General features: G+C 34.0%; 1 long non-coding RNA gene across 2 annotated transcripts in view; it reads left to right on the forward strand.

Annotated features, from left to right (window-relative positions):
* The window catches only part of LOC131839224 (uncharacterized), a 97,951-nt gene that overhangs the window by 20,820 nt on the left and 59,039 nt on the right, over positions 1 to 18,092 (forward strand). Inside the window, exon 3 of one of the 2 annotated variants that reach the window (XR_009356869.1) lies at positions 7,253 to 7,375. The exons of the other annotated variant lie outside the window; for it this stretch is intronic. This is a non-coding gene — a long non-coding RNA (uncharacterized LOC131839224). The remainder of the gene's footprint in view (positions 1 to 7,252; positions 7,376 to 18,092) is intronic. 2 annotated transcript variants of the gene reach the window in all.

Raw genomic sequence — 18,092 nt, forward strand, 5'->3', positions numbered from 1 at the left:
GTATTGAGTGTGAGAATATGGGTATAAACACACACATGCCCATACATGTGTAATAATCCTATTTCTAGATCTTGGGAAGCTATAGTACTTTCTAGACAAAAAATCCTTTTTTCTCTTTTTCTGCTAAAGGCATCCTCACCAATTATTTTGACACAAGTATTTCCTATCAGAATATCAGGCAGAACATGTTTTACATCACGTGTGTTAGTTAAACAAGTGATGGGGTAAAGAGGTACAACATCTTAAATACTTTAACCTATTTGACTCTTTGAAGCACCCTTGTATTTTGTCGTTATGTTGTCATAAAGCCGCTTTTCTGAGCTATCTCTATTTTTAAGTGTAATTAAAGTGCAAGATAATAGTGGACTCCCCAAAGTTTCAAAATTAGTGAAAAATAATGTAATATTGGTGCTTAATATTCTTGAAATTGAATAAACACACAGAAGAGAAAATACTGACTGCAGTTAGTTGAATAAATCCAACAAACCCCAGGATTAAGTGTGGAAGTAGATTTCGGGGATGGGGGCAGATAACACTGTGCACATATCCTATCCATTGGTAAAAGGAAAGAGGAGAATTAGGACATTAAAATCCCAGGTTTCCTGGAGGTTTTTTAAATTTGTTTTTTGTTTTTGTTTTTTTTAGAAATGAAGGAAGGTATAGATCAACTTGCAGAGAAAATAACTGGTATTTTGTTTCTCTACAAATTAGAGACATAAATACATAAATATGTGAAACAGAGAGAAGATAACACTAGTAACAAAACAGAAATGTGGAGTTGGATATGGCCCAGGGTATAGGATATAGGGTAGAAGATATAGGATAGGAAGGACATATTACTTTATAACTTGAATCTCAAGCTTCTTAGGAGAAAGTATGATTCCTCAATTATAACAAATCAGTCTACCCACTCCAATATACCAAAACAAAACAAAAGACTGTCTTTATCTGCTAACGTGTAAGTCTTGTGAAGTCAGTCTGTGTGTGTGTGTGTGTGTGTGTGTGTGTGTGTATGTGTGTGTGTGTACTTAGGAACCACAGTGCTTAGAACATGTTATTGTCTAATGGTATCCAAATAAATTTCTTTAATCAACAAAGTGGTTTTTTTGTTTTTTCTTTTAGTTTATTTAATTTACTGTGTTTTAGTTGTTCACTTCTCTCAAAGCTGACCCCCGGTAGATTTGATTGTATCTTTCTGTTCTTTAAAGTATCTTAAGTACATCTTTCATAAGTCTTTGTTTTGCTGCACAGAATCAATACTGTATTTCCTAGGTTCCCTCAGCACTGTATCTGACCATGTACTAAATTATCACTAGTAAGATGTAAGGGCAACCCAAGAAATTCTCTCTCAAGAATTTGAAATCACTGGCCCAGAGCCAGTAGCCTCTATAATTCGTTTATGTGACATAGAAACTCTGTCTTGAGACATTTTTAAATTTCATTTTCTGAGATTTTCAAATGAATCTCACAAACCTAATCCTAAGAAATGTACCATCCCTTCTCTAGATTCTGTATCTTAGTCTGCAAGATAAATGCTGCCCAAGTATGAACAACAGACATATGAAGCTGAAGTTCCAAAAAGTTAAAATATTATGTCATGTTTATTTTTTGTAATACACCAGGTCTTTTAAATATCAGCATGTTTACCATTTATATTAATGGGTAAATATTTTGTTCCCATTCCTACTCAATGCATGTGAATAAGAGTGCAAGCATATTGTTTAGAAACTGCCAAGGGATAGTTTCACCATGTGCTTATATGTTTTTGTGTGACATGTACATTTTTATTTTAAAGTAAGGAGGTATTTGGCAGCAAATTATCCCCATGATATCACTTTAAAGTAAGTGTATTTTGAGCAAGAGGGATGTGAAACATTCCAGGATGTATTTCTTCTGTTCAGAGTAGATGTACAGTACATAAATATTCACACAAAGGCACTGTAGGGCAATGAAAACCCTGAATCAGTCCCTAAGAATCCATCCCTCTCTCCTTCCCCTACTTAGTACTTCTATATCAAGAAAACAGAAATGAAATCTACATTAGAGACAAATCAGCAACAATCGCAGGAGTTTAGATTTCATGGACTATCAAGACTGACAAAGATAAAAACAGATCCTTGATGCAGATCAAAGGCCAGAACTTCTATTACCAATTAACTGAAAGCTATCTATAATCTTTGTTGGTCCTTGTTACATCCTGTATTTGGTATACTGTGAATCTCGTATACCAGAAGATGAGAGTTGGAGTCATGAGAAAAATGAAGTACATTTCGTGTATTGTCCATATTTAAGACTCCTGTGTTCCACTTATACAACTGTTCATTTATAGGAAAATACTGCCGTGACATGGACCTGAAAGGTCTAGATTAAACAGCATGGAATTTTCCTTACCTAGATTTATAAACGTCTAGTCAGCAATTGGGATTTTGTTTTCACTTGCAAGGCAATATCTTTTTTTTTTTTTTAATTTTTTATTTTTTATAAACATATATTTTTATCCCCAGGGGTACAGGTCTGTGAATCACCAGGTTTACACACTTCACAGCACTCACCAAAGAACATACCCTCCCCAATGTCCATAAACCCACCCCCTTCTCCCAATCCACCTCCCCCCAGCAACCCTCAGTTTGTTTTGTGAAATTAAGAGTCACTTATGGTTTGTCTCCCTCCCAATTCCATCTTGTTTAATTGATTCTTCTTCTACCCACTTAAGCCCCCATGTTGCATCACCACTTCCTCATATCAGGGAGATCATATGATAGTTGTCTTTCTCTGCTTGACTTATTTCGCTAAGCATGATACACTTCCTACTTCTATTAGAGATTCTGAAAAGACTAGTCATATGTTTAAATAGATAACAGATGTTAACAAGAATTGTTGTGGTGATGGTCTTTTTGCAATATTTACAAATATCAGATCATTATGTAATATACCTGAAACTAATATAATGTTGTAAATGAAATATACTTCAATGAAATAAAAGAGAAAAAGACATTTTAATTAGGTTTTCTAAGATTTCTGCATATTTAAAATTTTTATCTTAATGTTACTCTAGGTAAATGGAATTCCTAAGAAATTAGTTCATGTAGACACTAGGGTCTGATTAAATATCAAGGCAGTTTCAATAGCTTGTAATAGGTGTATTCTGTGTGTATGTCCACTGTCTATGTGTATTTCTCATAATACTGCCTAGTTGTTTTTTGAAAAGTGTACTGTTGGATCACTTGGAAGCCTCGGAGAAAATAGTGAGATGAATACAAATCTACTGGCTTTACTAGAAGTATAAAATTGCATACCTTATTTTAGCTTTTGTTTGTCTTTTGAAGGTTATAGTTAACCATTGTTTATTTTGTTAAATTCTATTATGTAACATAAATAAATGAATGTAATTTTAAAAGCTGACCATATAATTAATGTTAGACACACAAATCTAACAGAAGAGGGTAAACAGGATACTCTGAGCTAAATTTCTATTACTATATCAGGTGGTATGTGCTTTGGGCTCTGTTTTTATGCACATCTTCTGAAAATGGACATCTGAATAAGTTAGTTTTACTCTAAGCTTCCACCACAACAATCAAAATTACAATTGTAGGTATTCTGTGGGAATTATGAAAAAGTATGGCAGCAGCATATGTAGTCTATCCCCAAATTACTACCCAACCCCCTGAAAGCGTTGATAGGTTGAACTTTTATGACTGGGACATATAAATAATGCTATTCATGGTGGTTTGGTTTCAGGCCAGTCTTCAAATCCAGTTAACCCAAAATGCAATTTAAAAATTGATTCTAATCTCCATATGTAATTACATTTTTATGGGAAAATAAATCAATATGTCTTTCTCACTGAAGCACTAATGTCGTATTGGTTACTATTTTACTTCTTTAGACTTTTAACTTTTGAAAAGGCTTTATAAACACTTTACTGGCATAGTAGATTATTTTTGCAGCAAATATTGCTTAGCCCCCAAAACTGCCCCCTCCATGGGAAGATTATACTTCCTTATCTCTTGACTTTGAGCTTGGCCATGTGACTTGCTTTGAGGCATTTCACACAGAGCCTTTAAATGTGCTTGGCCTATTTCCCTTGCTGTCCTGGGTGTTTGCCATTATCATAGGGACACCATACCTTGAGAAGCCCCTGCCCCAGAAAAAAAAAAAAATTTGGAGCAGTTTCCACAGGCAAACCTTAGATGTTGGAATGAAAAATGCATTAGTCATTTCCCACTGGCATTTTGTGGTAGTTTGTATGTGTTAACTGTTGTTTCAGTAATTCTTCATAACAACCACCTACAAGTCTGTGGAGGGTGTCTCAAAAGAAGACTCAAAGTTAAGAAAAAAATGCTACAAGAGTTGTATCAAAAGCTAAGATCATAAAATCTTGCTTATGAAGGAGGTGACACTCTAAATTTTATCACTTAAATCAGTTTTTTTGTTTTTTGTTTTTTGTTTTGTTTTTGTTTTTAAATACAATACAGAGGTCCTGTGTGGCTCAATTGGTTGAGAATCCCAACTCTTGGTTTTGGCTCATGTCGTCATCCCAAGGTCATGATCTCAGGGTGGTGAGGTAGAGCCCTGTGTCAGGCTCTATGCTCTGTGGGGAGTCTGCTTGAGATTCTTTCCCTCTCCCTCTGCCCTTCCCTCTCTAAAATAAATAAATCTTTAAAAAACAATAAAAAACCCAAAACAGTAATATCTTTAAAAAGTGAGGCAAGAATGCATTTTTGGAAAATACCTTTTAATCACACACCATTGTTATAACTGGTTCTACTTCAAATAACCCAGGAAAGAATAATGGTGCAAAATTAATGATGGACTTTTAAAAACATCGACCAGTGGTAATAAAATCAATAAAGGTTGTAACATTAGCAACATAAAATTGGAAAAATAAAAAAAAAGAGGCTCTGAAAACTGTCAAAATATTAAAAATCGTATTTGATAAGAGAAGAGAATTTTTGGTAATATGAAATCTGGACAGGTGTCAGGCATAAGAGGAATGAGGGAAATATTCTAAAATTACAGGGGGGTATATATTACTAGTATTTGTAAAACAGTATAACTTAGTTTTATGCAGGGAGATCCTGAGAAAGATCTATAGCCCAATGAGTAAGCTTAAGAATGTTTCACCATGGGTTGGTGGCTCAGTTGTTAAATATCTGCCTTCAGCTCGAAGTCCTGATTCCAGGGTCTTGGGATGGAGTCCCAAGTCAGGCTCCCTGCTCTGTGGGAGCCTGCTTCTCCCTCTCCCACTGCCCCTGCTTCTGTTCTCTCTCTCACTGTCTGTCTCTCTCTGTCAAATAAATAAAATCTAAAACAACAACAACAAAAAAACCAAAAAAAAAAAAAAAAACCCTTCCACTGTCCCCATAGGTAAATATCCTTAGTCACAAATAAGATTTTTTAATAAGGATAAGAACAGAGAGAAGGTATATTGGGGTATTCTTGATAGCATGTAAGGAATGTCGAGAGTAACAAGGTGCTAGGTTGTTGGCCTGCTTATTTCTGTCCTGATATTTCTATTAAAATGGTACTTCTCCAAACCACACACTGATAATGGAGATAAAATTGCACTTGGTTTTCATGAGCAAGTTACCCATTTCTTTAATTGCTAATAATCACCAACATTCAGTATGTTTAAAGGTGCACTGATAGAGTAAGCATGCTTATTTTTAAGGTTTATGTGGATATTTATTCAGATGATAAACAACTGAAAGCCAAAGAGCATAAAACAGAACATCCCTAAGGAAATTGTGGGAAAAGGTGATTGCCTATAGTTAGGCAAATAACCCCAGGTAACTTGCCTAAATCTTTGTTTTTGCCTAGAGATGATATTACATGGATTGTTATTTATCAGTCAGTATTTTCTCAGGAGGAGCCATACTAAAAAACAAATTTCATCTTTTGTTGCTTTTTTACCATTAACTAAAATCTGGTTCAAAATTCAAGCATTTTTTCAAATAAAAATTTACACCTCAGGCATTATTTAGCTTTTCCTTAAATTTTTATTTCTAGGTGGGGTTTAGGGAAATAAGAAAAAATCTTAACTTGCATAGATGAATGCACAAAAAGTTGTAGAGTGTGGTTTTACAAGTCCACAATTTAGATTCTACATACAAGTGAGATCATAGAGTATTTGTTTTCTCTGACTTAATTCACTTATCGTTAACACCCTCAAGTTTCATCCACGTTTTTGCAAATGGCAAGGTTTCATTCTATTTTTTATTAATGAATAGTATTCCATTTGTGTGTGTGTGTGTGTGTGTGTATCACATTGTCTTTACCTATTCAACTGTCAGTGGACACTTAAGATTGCTTCCGTATCTCAGCTATTATAAATAATACCACAATGAACATTAGGTTGCAGATATCTTTTTGAGTTAGTTTTTTCGTTTTCTTGAGGTACATATCCGGAAATGGAATTGCTCAATCATATGGTAGCTCTATTTTTATTTTTTTGAGGAATCTCCATACTGTTCCAATATATATTGTATAATGGCTGTGCCAGTTTACATTCCTACCAACAGTGCATAAAGGGTTCCCTTTTCTCCATATTCTCTTCAGAATTTGTTATCTCTTGACTTTTTGGTAATAGCCATTCTAACAGGTATGAGATAATATCCCATTTTGGTTTTGATTTGCATTTTTCTGATGATTCATGATGTTAAACATCTTTTCATGTACCTGTTAGCCATCCATGTCCTTGGATAAATGTTCACTCAAATCCTCTGTTTATTTTTTAATTAAATTTAAACAAATTTTTAAATTTGCTATTGTGTTGTATGTGTTCTTACATATTTTGGCTATCAACCCGTTATTAGACATGATATTTGTAAATATTTTCTCTGGTTCTGTAGGTTGTCTTTTCATTTTGCAGATGATTTAAAAAAAAAATTAAATTTTTTTTTTTTTTTTTTTTTTTTTTTGCTCTGCAGAATTTTTAGTTCAATGTAGTTCCATTTGTTAATTTTTGCTTTTGTTAGGTGTCAAGAAGAATGTCAAGAAGAATTTGCCCATGCTTTCTTTTAGTATTTCTATGGTTTCAGGTCTTATATTCAAGTCCTTAATCCATTTTGACTAAGTTTTTTTGTTTGGTATAAGATAGTGGTCAAGTTTCATTCTTAAGCATGTGACTGGTTTAACCAAAACCATTTATAAGAGACTTACTATAGCTTTGTAATATAGTTTTAAATCAGTTAGTATGACGCTCTCTGGGTGGTGAGAGTGAGCATGTTTGTCTTGTTCCTTTTCTTAGAGGAAATGCTTTTAGCTTTTCACTAAAAGGAAGATGAGGAAGATGTTAGCTGTTGGCTGTACTATAGTTTTTCATTTTCGGTGCAAATGTTCAAAGTGGATACTATTTCTTCCTGTTCTACAGGTAAGGAAACTGATGCTCATTATGACTAAAAACTTTGAAAAGTTTATTATTTATTTTTTGTAATTCTGTAAAATGTGCTGCTCAAATAGCAGCATAAGGTAAGGTTATCTGCCTCAAAGGTTATTTCTTCTCTTTCTTTTTAATGGTCTTGTTACCATTTCTATTAGCTATTACTGATTCTAGGTGCCTTTTTTTTTTTTTTTTAAAGATTTATTTATTTATTTATTTGACAGACAGAGATCACAAGCAGGCAGAGAGAGAGGGAAGAGGCTCCCTGCCAAGCAGAGAGCCTGATATGGGGCCAATCCCAGACCCTGGGATCATGACCTGAGCTGAAGGCAGAGGCTTTAACCTCTGAGCCACCCAAGCGCCCCTCTAGGTGCTTTTTATTTGAGTTTTTAAACATTTGCTGAGTCATAAGGTGACATTTGTATCTTTTTAAACTTTAATGAAGTATAACTGACATATGACATTCTTAATTTACAGTGTCAACAGTTTGATTTGATATATATATATATATATATACATATAAATGTTTCAGTAATGAAGATTAAAGTGAGGATTATAAAGATACTGTATGGTCACACATTCTAAAAAATCTTGTTTTTTTTTTTTCTAAATTAAGGGATGATTTAATTTCTCTCTTCTCTTGGGAATATCGATAGGTTCCCAAGTTAGAGTGTAGAATCACTTGAAAAATATCAATTAGGCAATTAAATAATACCTAGACACATTTCAGAAATAAGACTGGAGCGGATAGAATGCTATAAATACCATTTATTTTGAAAAATACGAATCTAAGCCTCTAACTTAAGACTTTCAGAGCATGGTAAAGGAAATTATATAAAATAGGGGCGCCTGGGTAGCTCAGGTTAACTTAGGAGACTACCTTCAGCTCAGGACATGATCCCGGGGTCCTGGGGTGGAGCCCCGAATCATGGTGCCTGCTGGGCGGGAGGCCTGCTTCTCCCTCTCCTACTCCCCTGCTTGTGTTCCCTCTCTTACTATGTCAAATAAATAAAAATCTTAAAAAAAAAAAAGGAAATTATATAAAACAGTGACTTTCAAACATTAAAATGCATCAGTATTACCGTTGAAAATACTGATTTCTGGGCTCAACTCTCAGAGCTTCTGATTCAGAGGGTCTGGTGTAGGGCTGAATTTTTGTTTTTCTAATAAGTATCCAGTTAATACTGATGCTGCTGGTCTGTGGACCACACATTGTGAATGGCTTAATACAGGAAACACTGGGTGTGGGGTGCAAGAGAGATAGGGGAAGCACTGGGTTCTGACTTCAGGTAGGAGGGAGGGGAAGCCAGTATTTGGCAACTGAGGAGGCCACAGGGGCAGAGGAGTTGAAATTCCAAGATTAATTTTTGACCCAGAGTTTTTATTTCTGAAATGTTTAAAAGAATGAATGAATGAACTAATAACATTGCCACTCATAAAAATATATTATTTGAGATACAGTGAAGGAACCATAGTGTACTTGACTGCAAAATGTGTAACAAAATACTTCCTGACAAATATTAGATTTAATCAATTTACAACACATTTCAAAGAATTACATAATCATTCACATCTGTCTTCATATGTGGAATGCTCTAAAGAACCCTATCAAAATTTAATTTGAATTCAGTGTTTGAGCAAATCTGGTTTAAATAATTTTTCTGTGGATAAGGGACAGCTTCCTTTCCACTTTTGGATGTGTCATTATTTAAAAACCCTACCTCTGTCCCTGAAAACGTAGAATGGAAAGTGCATGAAATTGGAGTATAAATGCATGACCTCTATTTTCTCGCAGGGATTTTTTTTGTAGGTTAACAAGATTTTCACTTATTGCATGTTTGATATCTTTTGATGAGAGAAGCTATATAAATATCAAATATTATTCTAGGCAAAGGGTTCATTAGTGCTCTATTTTCCATTAATTTTGCCAAAACCAAATTGGCACTGAATGGAATTCTACAGCATGTTTGGCAACTACTTGTTTTCTGTCAAAATCATGTCAATATACAGATGGATTGCATTTTCACAGGAACTTAAAGTGATATTCAAGATTAAAATTTGGGATGAAATAACTATTAATGTGTGAAATGCCTTAAGGAATTTATGCAGTAATGCAGAATGTGATGAAATGCAATAAAAGCTAACTAAATTATGAAACTACTCAGAAAAATAGATGGAGTTGGATATGTTATGATGATAACCATTGGCAGTCTCCTGTAATCACACGATACCAATAGCAAAGGGAATATTTTTAAATTTAAAAGTACACAGTTAGTAAATCTGGCCAGAAATAACTCCTAATGTTAATATAAAGAAATTACCTCTCTCTTGGGAAAAGTGCTGTTTGTCACTGTCTGAACACATCATAAAACTCTAATGCTACGTTGTGAAAAATTGTGTGTGTGTGAGTGAATGTGCACAAGGGTGAAACTATTGAGAGTCATGAAAGCGATCCTGTGAAAGTAGACAGTCTAGGCCAAATAGCACATAAACAGCTAGATATTTCACAGGGATGAGTGTTAGTTACTCTTTTATGCTTTAGAATTACCTGAGAGTGATGACTTAAACCTATCTAAGGAGAGGAGCTTAACTAGGGAGTCTTTAGAAAGAGACACAAACTGTCCTTACTTCAGTCTTTATGACTTTATTGATAGCAACCATTTAGAAGGCACAGTCTTAAGCTGGAGAGTTACAGAGACAAAGAAACAATAAATATGTCCCCATGGAACTTAGTGGAACTTAGTTTGTGTTCTGTTAGGGAAGGCACATAATTTGAAAATGCATATATAACATGTGAAATACATGTTAAATATATAATATAAATATAGAATGTATTGACAGGGTCATTGATTTATAGAAAAGTTGGAGTTGTTCAGGTAATAGAGTTTGAGATGATGCCATTTTAAGAGAAATATCAAAGCAAGTGTCTCAGCGGGAGTGATATTTGAGCAGAGATCTGAAAACGGGTTGATAACCTATGGGAAGAGACTTTCAATTTGAGAAAATAAGGGTACATGAGGGTAAACATACTTGTTATTTTTAAGGAACATCAGTAAAGCTAGAGAAGTACATGGAGGGAAACTATGGCCTGGGACACATCATGAAGACATGGAGCAGATCATGTTGGCCATATAAAATTTTATATTTTAATCTAAATTGAATATAAATCCATAAGAACATTTTGAGGAGGAAAGTGACATGATCTGACTCATTTGTAAGTAAGGAATAAATTCTATCTTAATGTGAAAGTTTGCAGATTTAAGTAACGTTGTAGTATAGGTCCATGCTTTTGAGCCTACTAAGGTGCTACTGTTATCTTTATGAAATATTAATTCACAATAATATTTAAATGGATTTAATTTCAAAATGACTTATATATGTTAGGAATACTCTGTAAGTGCTTTATTCTTCCTATGAAACACATTTATTACATCTATGAACAGTTTTGAAAGTAGTGATAAAATGAACACATGTAGTCTCTGTCAGGTTTATGTTAAAGTCTTAATGACCTCTTTTAGAGGCCTTTTATATTGATTAAATACATTTCTAAGAATTTAGTGTCTTATGTTGCTGTAAGTGAAATTAAAAAAAAAAATACCCAATATTGAAATGCTGGCATATGAAAATGGTTTATAAGTTATCCTATTATCCAGAGATCTTGCTAAATTATTTCATTAGTTCTATCATTTTTGTAGTTTCTTTAGGATTATCTATATGAAGAATCTTGTCATCTGAAAATAAAATTTAATTTCTCACCTTCTAATCTTCATGAAATTTATTCTTTTTCATATCTTCTTGTAGTAGGTATTACCTTCAGAAATGTTGTAGTGGTAAGAGCAGACTTTCTTGTTGTCCTGATCCTAGGAGTAATTGGCCCATGTTTACCACTAAGTAGGTTAGGAGTGTGACCCTATAGAAGTTCTTTATCAGGTGGAAAAAGTTTGTTTCTATTATGTTTTTAAGAGTTTGCATCATGAATATATATTTAATCTAATACATGTGTTTCTTCATTACATGAAGGTGATATTAATGTAGGTCACCTTTCATTGTCTTTTTAAATGTGAGTCAGATTTTCCTGGTTTTTGTAATATTGAATTGAATGCTGTATACTATGAATGCTGTTAGGAAGAATTTGTGAACAACATATGGGGTTCCCCACTAGTGTTTCTCTTTTTTTTTTTTTAAGGATTCAAACCTCATTTTCTGGCAGATACAGATGTCTTACATTCTGCTTCTGATTCTTCATGACATGAAGACTGTGGGTTTTCTGTTAGTGTTTTATGCCCTACCCAAGGCACTGACTTCCGTCAGCCCTCAGGCTGAAAGCTGGAAAAATTTGTAAATATATCTGTGCCACTTCCTACTTTCGAATATTGACTTATCTTCAGAATCTGCCTGCCTTCAGATGGTTGTGTATTTGTGTGTGCACTTTTCTTTACTTTTTTTTTTTTTTTTTAGTTTGTATTTGCTATCTGTGACATCATTGAGTTCTGCAAGAACTACTTAGCTACAAAATAAGTAAAAGGCTTTATCTTCTTACTTTCAACCTGAGTTTTGCAATAATAAGAAAATTTTGTATAGACAGCTCTTCATCTTTGAAGATCAGAAACTATTCATTTTCTTCAAAATCTTGCTTGATAAACTTAACAAGTTATTACATCTATGTAGGTAATTATATTTCTTCTGCTGTCATTTGAAAATACTAGTAAAATTTCAACTGGCCTATCTCGATTTGCAGATGACATGATTCTATACACTGAAAATCCCAAAGCGATACCTGGGTGGCTCAATTGGCTAAGCATATGAGTCTTGATCTCAGCTCAGGTCTTGACCCCCGGGTCGTGAATTCAAGCCCAACATAGAGCCTACTTGGAAAGGAGAAAAAAAAATCACAAAGAACCTACGAACCGACAAAACCTAAAGCAAAATTATGAGAAATAATAAATTCAGCAAATCATTAGGATAGAAGATCAATATAAAAATAGTTTTTATATACCAGCAATGATTATTAAAAAAGGAAACTAAGAGAGCAAATCTATTTATAATAGTATTCAAAATCATCAAATGCCCTCGAATGAATTTAATGAAGAGATAAACTTAATGCAAAAAAAATTATATACTGAAAACTGTAAAACAGTGCTGAAAGAAATTAAAGACTTAGATGAAATGGAAAGACATTCTGTGTTCATGGATTATTACTGAGAAGTCAAAACTAACCAGTTATCTATAGATTTCATACAATCCATACTAATATTCCCAGTGGCCAATTGTGTGAATGTAGAAAAGTAGATCCTGAAATTCATATGGAATTGTGAGGAACCTAGCTTTACCAAAATGACCCTGAAAAAGAAGAACAAAGTTGGAACTCTCACAATTCCTGATTTCAAAATTTGCTACAAAGATACTGTACAAATATAGTGTAATATTGATATAATGACAGACATTGAAGTCAATGGAATAGAACTGGGAATCTTGAAATAAACTCCATCTATAATCCTGTGATGCTGGACAAGTTGCCAAGGCCATATAATGAGCAAAAACTAATCTCCTCAGTAACAGATAATGGGATGACTGGATATCTACAAGCAATAAAGTGAGGTTGTACATTTATTTCACAACATATACAAAAATCAGCTCCAAATAAATCAATGGCCTACATAGAAGAGCTATGGAGAGGAAATGAAGGGTGACCGCCGAATGAAGTTTGCCTGGTACACAGTTTTCCTTTGGGGTGATGAAATATCTTGAAATTAGATGGAGGTGGTCGTTGTACAATGCAAATGAATTAAACTATACACTTTACAAAGGTTAATTTTATGTTAGGTGAACTCACCTAAAAAGTCACACTGTTACTCTTTTTCACGGATGGACAAAACCCCAAGATTTAGAACATGTTCTGTTGGAAAGGCTTGTGGGGAAAACAGGTGCTGTCACACTCTGCTAATGGGAATGCAAAATAGCACAAACCCCATTGAGGGGAATCTGGCATTCCCGAGCAAAATTGCATGTGTACTAGCCCACTTCTAAGAATAGCTTCTATAGATGCAGTGGCTAAAAGACCAAATGATGTATGTGCAAGTCCATTCAGTGGAATTCTTTGTAAAGGCGAAAGAGTAGAAACAGGGTAAATGTCTATTAGTAGGGACTGGGGGGATAAGCCAGGTTTCATTCACACAATGGAGGACTCTGTGTCTGTAACAAGGACTGAGGAAGATCAATTCACTGCTGTAAGAGATTGCTGGGGTGGGTTTTTCCATGAAAAAAGCAAAGTGAATGTCCAGAATAGACAAACCTACAGAGACAGATCTAAAGAGATTAGTGTCTGCCTATGGCTGGGAGCAAAAGGCATGGGAGAGAGGAAGATTAGGAATTTCTTATTCAGCAATAAAATTAAGTGGTGATGAGTGTACAAGTTTGAAAAGACTAAAAACCATTGAATTGTATTTTTAAATGGGTAAACTTTATAATATGTGAATTATATCTCAATAAAGTTGTTCTAGAAAAAGAGAGGTGATAGGTTGGCACATGGTTGCAGAAATCTGTCAGATTGCATATTTTCCATCATTGAGCTACAGTAAATTAATAGTCCGAAGGCAATGGTCCGGGTTAATGGGGATTTTTATAAAATCCTGTTATTTAGAGAGACCTCCAAAATGGGGGCAGAGGTGAGAAAGAAGTGATTTCCAATCTAGGTTAAATTAATACAAAGTTCTAGGAAATAATTTTTGAGATAAAACAGAGTGCTTCCTCATTTAGAAGGCCTAGAACCAAACTATTGGAAGCAAATTGAATTGGGCCTAGAGAGTTATTTTGGAGAACCCGAAGGAAAAAAATATTTCAAACTGGCTCAAGAAGTGACAGAAAAGCAAATGGAAAAATGGCAGCTAAAAGTATAAATAAGGTGATCTGGTATCTAATCTTGCCAGGACTGGTTATAGATGAATTATAAGAAAAGTCTAGAAGAATTCCACAGGAGAACATTAAAAATAGGATTAGGGAAGGAGTCTAGGAAAGAAATAGTTTAAGTTGGCCAGCCTCTCTTTGTTTATGCGTATCTGGATCTCTCATGGTAGCGGGAAATTCCTGTAGAATGGGTCATTGTACACTTTTCACAATCAGAATGTTGGAGGAAAATGAGAAAACCGAGGTGCTACTGAGAAAACCAGTAATACAGAAGGTGATGACAAAAGAAGGGAGCAAGCTAAATTTGTGGAGGCTGCAAGAAGTCAGGTGACAAGATAAGTAAACAAAAAGTTGTTGATTATAAATTAGCCAACCAGAATAATTTTGCAGTGATTTAAAAGCAATTAAAAGAGTCACATCATCACATTAAATTCACTTTAATATTCAACTTATCTGTCACCTGTCAAAACAAGTTTTTTTTTTTTTTAAGAAAAGCTTTTATGTAAAATATCCTATAGTAAATTTAAGAACATTCAATCCTTGATTATAGTTGTATAAGTGAAGGAAGGACACATGAATAAAATGAGTCTTACAGATAATTTGATCTTTTTTTGTAGTATACGCTGAAGATTAAATATTTGTGGGGTTATTGGTATTATTAAAATTTACTTCTGCACCTTGATATTCCAGAGATTGGGTAATCAGTATACAGAGAAATGGCTTACCTTTAATCTAGCAAACTTGATTTCTTGATTTTAAGGGATTTATGTCATGGACTTCTGAAAATAGTGTTTTTAAAGGATACCTAGTACTGATAGGGAAAGCTGGTTTCGAAAGAATGATCAGATTTCCCACCCTGCCCCCACATTTCCCCTGACCAGTATCCAATTCAGTGCATTTAAAAACAAAAGGGGAACTTATGTGAATGTTAAACATAGACTTTATGATTAATAATCATAGAAAATAGTTTTCTCAGTTCCTCAACTTACTTTCTCCTCAGAATATTTGAGATGCTTCCCAACTGTTAGTTCATATGTTCACTTCCAAAATATAAAAAGATTATTATATTTCCTTGTTGATTTTAAATCTAAAATGTGGATTCAGGATTCAACTCTACTACTAGATTAGTTTCTTTTGACCTTTTATCTTTTCAGATGTTATCCAAATGGAACAAAAATATTCTCTAAGAACGCATAGGATAAAAAAGGGAGAAAAAATATTTTTTAAAGATTTTTATTTATTTATTTGACAGAGAGAGAGAGAGAGATCACAAGTAGGCAGAGAGGCAGGCAGGCGGTGGTGTGGGGAGGAAGCAGGCTCCCTGCTGAGCAGAGAGCCCATAAGGGGGTTTGATCCCAGGACCCTGGGATCATGACCTGAGCTGAAAGCAGATACTTAATTACTGAGCCACCCAGGCGCCCCGAGAAAATATATTTTTGATGGTTTGTTCAATCTTTTAAATTTTGTTCTTGTTTTTACCTATATAGAGATAATCTAAAAGCTGTATTTTATATCTAAGGAAAGAAATTCCAGATGTCAGGGACCAAGAGATTTACTTATTTAATTTGTGGTGTTTGAAAATTATAATGTGGAGTTCACAATTATGGGTTTGGAGTTCTGAAGGCAATTACTTTTTATAAACAAAGTATTATTCCATTATTGTTATTTTATGTTGTTATAGCTCAAGGAATTTGTCTCAACAATTTGCATTTTTAAGTAAATATTGTCTTCTTGGTAGGTTTCATTATACCATGAGCTTCCTAATGTTTATATTACACCTGATTTATGATCATTTTGTTAATATTCTTTCTGAAGAGATTTCACAGAATTAATCTAACTTTATATTGATCAGAATCATTTAATTTATATCTGATAATCATTTTATTTTTTCTTTTCATTAGCAATGTATTTCTCATTAGCTTTAGTCTTCAACATAGATTTTTAAATCTAAACTATGTTAAAACAAAATACATTTCTAGTAGGGCTTCAAATGCTGGTAATTCTTTGGTTCTTCATTTTCTGAATTTTTTTATGTATCGACTATGTGCAATTACTACTCTAAGAATGAATGAATGGAAAGGCACTGAGCTGAATTTTATCTCCATCTCCAGGTCTCACTTAAAAGTCATCTTTCCTATAAAACTTCCCAAGTATTCTAGTCCATATTGATTTTTTTTTTTATCTAAGTTTGTATTAACATTCATCATTTGGATTCATCAGTCAATTAAACAGTTTTTTTGTTGAGTGCTGATAATATGCCAGGAACACAAAACAGATATGATATTTGATTATACTTTAATATTTCTCATTTATTATATATGTATATACATATTGCTAAGAAAACCTTGAGGATTATATCATTTTAATTTTTTTCTCACAGAATTGGGTACAAAATAAGAATGTAATAAATGTATATTGAATTTATCAACTTATATATGTGATAAACTTAACAAGGATAAATGATTTGTCATCTTACAATCAATAATCCTATTAATTGGGTGATGGGCCTTCTTTTTATTTATGTATTTATTCTTATTCTTTTTTTAAGTAACCCCCCCCACCACCCAGCATGGAGTCCTAAGTGAGGCATGAACTCATGACCCTGAGATCAAAACCTGAGCTGATATCAAGAGTTGGATGCTTAACTGACTGAACCACCCATGTGCCCCTGGAGGATGGACCTTCTTAATATTAAACACTTTTGGGGAACCTGGGTGGCTCAGATGGTTGAGTCTGCCCAAAGCACAAGTCCTTATGTCCAGCTCCCAGCTCAGGAGTGAGTCCGCTTCTCTCTCTTCCTCTGCTTCCCCCCAACCCCCACTTGTGCACCTTCTGTCTCTGTCTCTCTCAAATGAATAAATAAAATATTTTTAAAAGATATTAAACACTTTCATCATGCCTGATCTACGAAGGAAGGAAGGGAATGTAAGCTAAAAGAAAGTCACCTTAACCCCCTGCTCCTTCCACCCACGGCCATTATTACAGACTCTGTTATATAATAAATTATAGAAACATAATTTCAAGTGAGGAAACAGAATGCTGTAAACTTTTAAAAGGGAAACTGATCCATCGTGGATGTATGCCATGCATAAATTTTTTGAATATGCAAAGTGTTAGTTGACATCTAAAAGAAGAGTAGGAGTTAATAAAATGAATAGATGAAGGGATCTCACACTTGTAGAAATGTGGGAAGTTCCAAAGGAAAGTGGGAGAAGCATGGCTGTAAATAACCGAAAAGAAGTCCGTATTGCCCCCATTTTGAGCAACAGCTTAAAATGACATATTATCTGAGGGTATCCGATAGTGACTTTATCAGTATCTCATTGTTAATCAGATAGAAATATGCAGATTCAAACTCGTCTGTCTAATCCTAAATCTTCTGATGATATAGATAAATCCAAAATTTAATCACAGTATGGAAGAATTGTCGTAATCTGGCCCTAGCTTTCCTCTCAATCTAATTTTCCATTCCACCTCATCGTGGAAACTGCATTTCAGACAAATGATATGGTAAAATCTTAGTCACAAAACAAATCTTATTTATCTTCCTCTTCCCCTCAGGACCTGGCAAAATATCTTGCTCCAGTAGGAAATCAGTAAATATTTATTGAATTTTCATTAACAGTTCCATTGTCATAAAATGCAGTTTGTATTGTTAAAAAAAAAAAAGGATACTGCTTATCAAATAAAAAAGCAGACAAGTGTTTGGTTTTGTTATTTGAGAATAAAAAACAATTTAGCCAAAATAGCATGATAAATAGTCTGTGACAAATGTTGCAAAACAGAGGAGTTAGTTCTGAGTAAA

Source organism: Mustela lutreola, chromosome 8 (genome assembly GCF_030435805.1).
Source record: "Mustela lutreola isolate mMusLut2 chromosome 8, mMusLut2.pri, whole genome shotgun sequence".
NCBI classification, from domain to species: Eukaryota; Metazoa; Chordata; class Mammalia; order Carnivora; family Mustelidae; genus Mustela; species Mustela lutreola.